The sequence below is a fragment of the Mytilus trossulus genome, chromosome 8 (assembly GCF_036588685.1).
Source record: "Mytilus trossulus isolate FHL-02 chromosome 8, PNRI_Mtr1.1.1.hap1, whole genome shotgun sequence".
NCBI lineage: Eukaryota > Metazoa > Mollusca > Bivalvia > Mytilida > Mytilidae > Mytilus > Mytilus trossulus.
In genome coordinates this window covers 48,429,311-48,437,795 of record NC_086380.1, presented here as the reverse complement: position 1 = coordinate 48,437,795, position 8,485 = coordinate 48,429,311, and the positions used below count along the sequence as shown (strand labels likewise).

The window sequence follows — 8,485 nt, the reverse complement described above, 5'->3', positions numbered from 1 at the left end:
CTATATTAAGGAAAATAACCCCACTATTTAAGCAGTACCCCTTTCTGAAAACAGGCAAAATTTGGAAATCAGTCATGTCTTCTAAATGATCTGTAAATCTCATTCTAGTCTATCTTCATGAATGTTTGTCTATTATTTGGATACCGTGGAGCTAGAAAAGTATTATAATCTATTATTTTTATTTTTTTCCTCCTGTTTAAATGAACCACATTTAATAGTTTACCCCTCCCCCTTTTTTCAATGAAATCTACCCAAGTGGGCCTCTTGTTTAAGTCAAAATTGAAAAACTACCCAAAACTTTTTCATATTGAAGAATGTGCTACAATACAACTATCTGGACACAAGAAAGATCATACCTTTCTCTTGTTTGACTATACTGGTCTTTATACATGCCTACTATATCATGGTATTTAGACTGTACTTGACCCACCAATGCATATAAAATTTGAAATAAAATTCAAGAAAAAAACAAAATGAATACTCATGTGAGTGTTTTTGGTTAGAATATTGATTACTTGTCACACCTAATCACAAAAATCCATGTCATGATGAATAGTTTTAGAAAAATTCTACTTTTTAAACAAAATTTTTACCCAAATATGGAAATTTCAATTAACCATGCAGTGCCGCAGACAGGAAAAGAAGTATAGACTCATAAAAAATGAACATTTTATGAAAATCTTTTCACCAAAAGTAAATTTTATACATATTCTACCGAAATGTCAACAATTGAGCCATGAAAATAATAACCCTAAAGAAAAAACAGTACTTTTGTATGTAGCTGTCTCTTCAACTTTGCTCTTATTTTGATAAAAACTGTGCTACTAAAAATTGCATCATACGAAGAAGATTTCATTGAGAAAAAAATCTTTCTATGTTCTTTTTAATTGAAAATCATGTATGTTATACCATCAAAATCTTAATTTGCCTCAAACTGTTGTGCTTTATATCTATTAATACTTTTGAATGGTGTCTAGTATGAAAATGCATAATTATTACATAATTTCAGTTTTTTCAGTGTAACTTGATACCCAATAACTTTTTTCTCTTAAAAAGTTCTTAATTCATGATGCTTTATCATTCTGGGCACACATAAGTCCACATGAACTACTTCCTTGCAGTGAACATATGAAAAAATTACCCTATGCAGGTTGCAGTCTTGTAATTGACTGCTCCATAGGCTTACATGTTAAACAGCTGATCTTTGAAAATAAAAAAATAAAAAATGCTACATAGAAATTTTTTTTCATGTTCATATGATGCATGTTCTAATGTGAAATTGTGATTTAATCGAAAAAAAAGAGGGTGTTGCCACGAAGAATAAAAAGTTACGCAGTCCTGAAGTCAAAACATGTTTTTTCTACTTTCTGTAAACAGTAAACATGATATCCTTCCACTTTCCTGGATTGATATCCCCAAAAGATGCAAGATTTTTTTAAAAGTCTATATATATGTTTCAAGTCAGCATAGACCTATAATCAAACAGAAAAAATTGAGTTCAGAAAAAAATTCAGAAAAAAATGCACTATATTGTTTCCTTCCATGTTTTGACATGCACCGGAAATTGGAGTTGTAATACAAGACTGATAAATGTACCTTAAGGATGTATTTTTCTGACATTTCAGTCTCATTTAGTCTCGTTGAAATCTCGTGCTGGAATTATTTGTAAAATATGTGATACAAGTGGAAAATATCAACGAATTTAAAAAATGTTATAATCAAACTTAATTTTGTGAAAAAATGGGTATTTCCAATGAGTAGTTTTTGAGTCATCATTTTTTCAAATTTTATTACCAATCAAGTCTGCAGTCTTTTTGGCTAAAATTTTGAGAAAATGGATGAGGGATACAAAAAATAATTTTACCAGAAACATGTACATCCCACATCTCTTTTTTCTTTTCAAAATCTAGATATGTGTTTTTTCAATCATTTATAACACAAAAAATGAAAAAATATGCAATTTGTTCTTAAAATGGAGAAAAATCCCAAATTGACAAAATTGACAACAGGGTAAATTTGACACAAAAACATCAAAATATGACAAAACATTTTTATTTTAACACCTACCTATTTGTTTTAATTAAAATTTATTCAATTTGGTTCCCTTCATTTTTATTGAAAGTATAACAATAAGTTTAATGGTTGAAATGTGATTTTTTTTCCATAAATAGGTAAAAAATTGATGAAAAAAGGGAAATCATCAAAATTGGGTACTTTCAAAGGGCCGTAGCAAAAAAAGGAGTGCATCACCATATCATATTTTCTTCACCAATTATTTTTTTACAGTCATATAAACCCAAAAAACAGGTTTACAATTTTTTTTTAATTTTAGATAGAAATGTTTGGCTTTTCAGAGGTGTACATCCTTAAGTAATTTATGTAGGAATTCATTTGACACACAATTTTCAATACAAACCTTGTGTAAAATGTGTTGCCGATTTATATAAAGATGCACGATCTGAAATAAAAAATATGACGTTTTTAAAATGCATTGTTAAAACATCATCACTATTTAACAAGTTATGATATAACCTCAAGTAAAGCAATTTGTTACTTCAATATTTATATTCCAACAAAAGAAAAACACATAGAAAAAAATTGAACGAATCCAAGATAAAAAAAGATGAAGAAACCAAGAAGTCATTTTATCCTTTATCTAATACATTTTAGTTTTTGGAATTAAAATATTGTTATCTTCAGTTATTTATGACAGTATTGAGATATCAGTATGAACATTTTTTCTTAGGACAATCTATAGAAAACTAAATCACTATAAGTTTATTTTATCACTGCAGTTTATGTGGGTATTTACAAAAATTGAAAGCAACAAGTGATTTTGTTTTCTAGATAACCCTTCATCAGAAATGCATTAAGTCGAATTTCTGAAAGCCGAGGATAAAGAAGCACCGAAGCATATGAAAAGAATTATTATCACAAAGTATCTAAACATAGGGTGAAGGTTGAGATTTTATAAACATGTTTAATCCCGCCGCATGTTTGCGCCTGTGCCAAGTCTGGAGCCTCTGGCCTTTGTTAGTCTTGTGCTTGTTTATAATTTGAATTTTAGTATGACGTTCATTATCACTGAACTAGTATACATATTTGTTAACGGGCCAACTGAAGGACGCCTTCGGGTGCGGGAATTTTTCGCTGCATTGCATATCTGTTGATGACCTGTTGTCTGTTCTATGGCCGGGTTGTTGTCTTTTTGCACATTCTCAATTTTATAGCTAAATCCTTAAGGTTCAATTTTGTCAGATGCAGTCGAAACTTTAATTTCTTTATTATTCAAAAATTGTTAACGCTTGTCATAAATCATGACAAAGTACTGACTACTATGCTGATGATATCTCGAATCTTCCGTAATGATGAAGTCTCATTTTCATGTCTTATTCATTTGTTGTTTGAACAGTATGTCATGATTGTAATCAAAATTTGACTTGACTCGGGATTCCATCCATCAATTCGCGAATCAATAAATCTGTATATACACCTACATTACCGACAAACAAAACCATCAATATGACGACCTATCACTAGATCTCACAAAATCAAAAAAAAATAAATAAAAAATTAAACAAACCTTTCAATGAATCTGTCATCAATGTTTTATCGTGGTAGATATAATGGAGTGGAATGGCTGAAAATGAAAAAAAAAATATAACCAACGGTCGATACTTATAAATTTCATTTAACTTGTTTTTCAGAATAATATCTGTATGATACTCCAATCTGTTTTTGACATTGTTTTACATATTGTATTGATATTGTTCGACAAATCAAATTGATTCGTTCACTATCTGCTTACTTGTATTTGTTTAAATTTTTTTATCGAGTAAAGCAATTTCAATTGATATGTTGTAGTGTGTCTAACTGTATGTGTTGTAAATGTTATACTACTGTATTAGGTTAGTATGAAAGTTTGCGTCTGTCAAAACGTGTTAACCCGCTGTATTTGTTTGCACTTGTCCTAAGTCCGGAACCTGTTGTTCAATGGTTGTCGTTTGTTGATGTGGTTCATAACTGTTCCACATTTCTTGTGTGTTATTTTTGTATGAGTACGACCGTTTTTTCCTGGGTTTCTCCTGTTTAAATTGGTTTAAATCTGACTATGCAATGTTAGCTTTGTTAATTGTTGATGGCATACGACGACCTACAGCTGAAAATTTCTGTGTCATTTGGTCTCTTGCGGAGAATTGTCTCATTGGAAATTGCAATCATACCACATACCACTCTATATAACATGCATAACTATCTTAGAAAATAAGCGTAATGGACCCTTTCCAGGATTTTTGTGTTGTTTAATAATTGTTAAAATATTTGTTTTTCAATTGCAAGTGGTAAAGCGTAAAGATCGTAAAAAAATACGCATATTGCTTGAACAAAATGAGTAAACTTCTAGAAATTTTATTAGCGATTATATTAGCAATCATGGTCATTGATGCGTTTTGTCGATTCAATGTGGACCATTTGTTTCAGTTGCAATACATAAAGCGTATTTCTATCTTGTTCAGGTTGAAGAAATACCTTTGAAAGTAATCTTTTACCGTGAATAATTATAATATTGTTTTCACGAGAGTTTTTAACTCTTCTCTGAATAGTCCGAATGATTGAAAGATCTGGGGCATCCTCAGCATTAGATTTTTCGAGATCAATTACGTTCAAACTACGCTAGAACTCATTTCCTATTTGATCTAATATCGTTTCAAAACGAACATTTAAGTGGTTGGATTGTTAAAAAATGTGATACTCCAGTTATGAATGTGTGTATGGAGATTTTGATATACAAATATTATTTGAAACAATTCTAAAAATAAAACTGTCATCAAAGATTTAACGTTGTAGATGTATGGGGGTGGAGTGGCTGAAAATAAAAAAAAAAATAACCAACGGTCGATACTCATAAAATTTCAACTAACTTGTTCCATAAAATAACTGATTGTCTGTATGATACTCCAAACTGTTGTAATTTTAACTACTTTTGACTGGTAAAAGTTAACATGTGACAGGGTGAAGGACTGTTCTGACCAGTCCTAGGTCCACAATCACAAACTTGAAAAGTGGACTTAGTCGACGGCTGAAAAATTTAACCTTAGATAAGTCCGCGACTATACAAAGAAAATTTCGAAACCAGTTTTGCAATAAGTTAACTACGATTTGACAAATCCGTGTGAGCCTGGCCTAATCTCGAATAAACTTTTTGATGGTCTGCTCAACACCGAAATACGTGTGACAAGGACCGCTTTACATTGCTTTATAAAATATTTTTGAATGATAAAACAATATCTGTGTAAAGCACTTGGGACAACATCCCTAATGCGCCTTGAAATGAGGAACTCAAAAGTCACGTGTAAAGAAAAAATCTCTGTGTAGTGATATTGGACATGTTTCTATTTTTAACAAATGACTGAACTTAATTATTTGTGGTGATTAGGAAAGTAGAGGAACATAGAATAAATGTGTAAAAACTATGGAGCTATTGAATGTGTTCAAAGTATTAAATTTTCAAAGAACTTATTGTGTTAAACAGGGGATATTTTACCACAAGGAGCCACATCACAAACGGGTTTGCTAATTTACGGAAAAAGTAATCTCACTTCGTACCCCGAAAATTTAACCACATATGAAAAAATGTCACAGCTTCGAAACGAGCTATCATACATATCCAAGTTTACGATATGGACTGAGCTACAGGAAAAAACGTTACCATTATCGCCTATGGAAAAAACAATTAAAGATATTGAGCCAAATTACAAAAAGATAAATCAGAAGTTTCCAGAGTGATCTATGGATGATTTCACCTTATACACCCGGGAAAATTGTGAAAATGATGGTAAGTATTTTTTTATTTATACCTATATATCCCAGAGGATTTCAGATAACCATTATAGATAAATACCAGCAGATACTCAATGAAATTTTCGCTTTTAGAAAGCATTACAGGCACGGGGCTGAACGCTTTTTTTAGGGACAATTCTAACTTTGTTTACACCCCCGAGAGATCCGAAAGGAATTTGTTTATGAATTGAAAAAGGCATGAACTAACATAATAGTTTTATCTGTAAGTAAACATGACACAATACAGTCTTTGTTATGTTATTATCACTCCGGATTACAGGAATAACTGATAATCAAGGGAGATAACACACTCCATACGAGTAAAGTGAAATACATCATCATCATGTGCTTTTATCCAATAATTTGACCCATGGTCAGTCAGTAGATATCATATGCAGTTAATAAACAGACAAACATGTACATGTATTAAAGAAATCATGAATTATTATTTGTAATGCACACTAGCAAATCACAAGATATTGTCTTTTCTCAGTGAAAAAGGGGGAGGGTCAACAAACCTTTCGAAAACAATATTGCTGCACCTTTTCAACTTTTAAGCTAGTTAGCTACCACTCGTTGCTTCTAATATAAAAGATTTAAATGAAGGTTGATAAGCCACAAGGGAGAAGCATTTTTCTTTCTTTGCGATAAAACGTTCAAGAATTTGATTTTTGCTCTCTCAATAATACTTATGTATTTAAACCAAATAATAACACAGCCTGAGTAATTTTTTTGTCTTATTTCAGTTCCAGACATATCATTACTTTTTAACCTGAGATGACAAACTAGAGGTTTTAAAAGGTCCTGAATAACTGGTAAGCATTTTGTTTTATTTGGCAAGCTCTAAATTGTTTATTTATGGTATTTATGCAATTCAAATTACAGTCGGTATGTTAAATATATACTGATATGAAAACTGTTGCTATGGTCTTGGCATTAAATGAAAATGCTTGGTTACTGATCTTTTCGACTCCATATTTCAAGTTAAACCTTGCGGCAACTGTTCCTCATGTAACTCTGCAAACTATAATTAGCATTATTTTGATATGTCGTTATTTAATGACGCCATATTACGTGTGATGTCACAATGTTTCCTTTAAAACTTCATGCCAATATCTCACTGATAAAAGATTTTCACTGAAATACATGTAAAAAACATTTTTTCTCAAATACAATTATGTGAAAGAACAAGTTTTGAAAATTTGCACTTCATTGCACTCTAATTATATATGATTCAAATGACTTTTACAGTAGTTTATAGTGGTTTCTATAGTATAAAATACCAGGTTTCCACTGGCTAGAATAATTAAGTATTTTGGTGTTTTTTTTATGAAATCTTCATTTTTGCATAATTTCTCTGTCAAAATGCACTTTTAGGCACCAGAAAATTTTATTGCATGCTTTAACAGGGTCTGTGTGCTGTAATTTAAGGTTACATTCAGATGGTTTGTCCTTCTTTTGACTAGTGAAGGTATAATGTAAGAAATTAATTATGCATACACTTTGTATTCAAAATAAATAAATATAGCGATAAAAGTGTCATTGCCTTATAGTGCTGAAACAACTTTATTTTTTTTTCAGAAATGGACAAAAATACACAGATTTATTCAGAATGTCATACCGATGAAGATCACATAAAAATATTTGGAAAAATCAGAACTATGGATTGCAATATGGGACAACATCCCTAATGCGCCTTGAAATGAGGAACTCAAAAGTCACGTGTAAAGAAAAAATCTCTGTGTAGTGATATTGGACATGTTTCTATTTTTAACAAATGACTGAACTTAATTATTTGTGGTGATTAGGAAAGTAGAGGAACATAGAATAAATGTGTAAAAACTATGGAGCTATTGAATGTGTTCAAAGTATTAAATTTTCAAAGAACTTATTGTGTTAAAAAGGGGATATTTTACCACAAGGAGCCACATCACAAACGGATGTTCGGGGTTTGCTAATTTACGGAAAAAGTAATCTCACTTCGTACCCCGAAAATTTAACCACATATGTGAAAATGTCACAGCTTCGAAACGAGCTATCATACATATCCAAGTTTACGATATGGACTGAGCTACAGGAAAAAACGTTACCATTATCGCCTATGGAAAAACAATTAAAGATATTGAGCCACTTGTAAATAAAATACGCATACAACCTTGCTTATTGTACAATTTTCTATGATATACCTTTTTATTTTTCGAAAACAATATATTTTACACTAGTAACGTGTATTTGATATATATTTCCAAAAACATACATCAAAATAATTTTCAAAAATAAATACGTATACATTTTTCCTAAAATTGAGTAACACAGGGAACTTCTTAAGAGAATCAGACAAGAAATCCCTTTGAATAAATACAACGATTAAAAGCTCTGCAAACTCCATGTCCTGTATCTTTATTTCTAAGAACAAAAAAGAGAAAAAGAAACCAAGCATAATTTCCTCGTTTATCTAATATCTGTTTAGGTAAAGGAATGTAAATATTGTATTTTAGCTCTGTATTAGAGTATTGAGATTTAAGTGCTAGTCTTTGTAAGAATCAGGCAATTTAGGTAACAATCAAAACATGATCAGAAAAAAAAAAACCCACAAAGCGTATCATGCTATTTATTACTAACCATCATCCTTAGTTAAAAATAATTG

General features: G+C 30.8%; 1 long non-coding RNA gene across 1 annotated transcript; it reads left to right on the top strand.

Annotated features, from left to right (window-relative positions):
- Positions 1 to 5,706: 5,706 nt before the first annotated feature.
- On the top strand, positions 5,707 to 7,725 carry LOC134681068 (uncharacterized). Its single transcript, XR_010100566.1, has 3 exons — positions 5,707 to 5,833; positions 6,585 to 6,653; positions 7,420 to 7,725. It is a non-coding gene; the product is annotated as an uncharacterized LOC134681068 (long non-coding RNA).
- Positions 7,726 to 8,485: the final 760 nt, after the last annotated feature.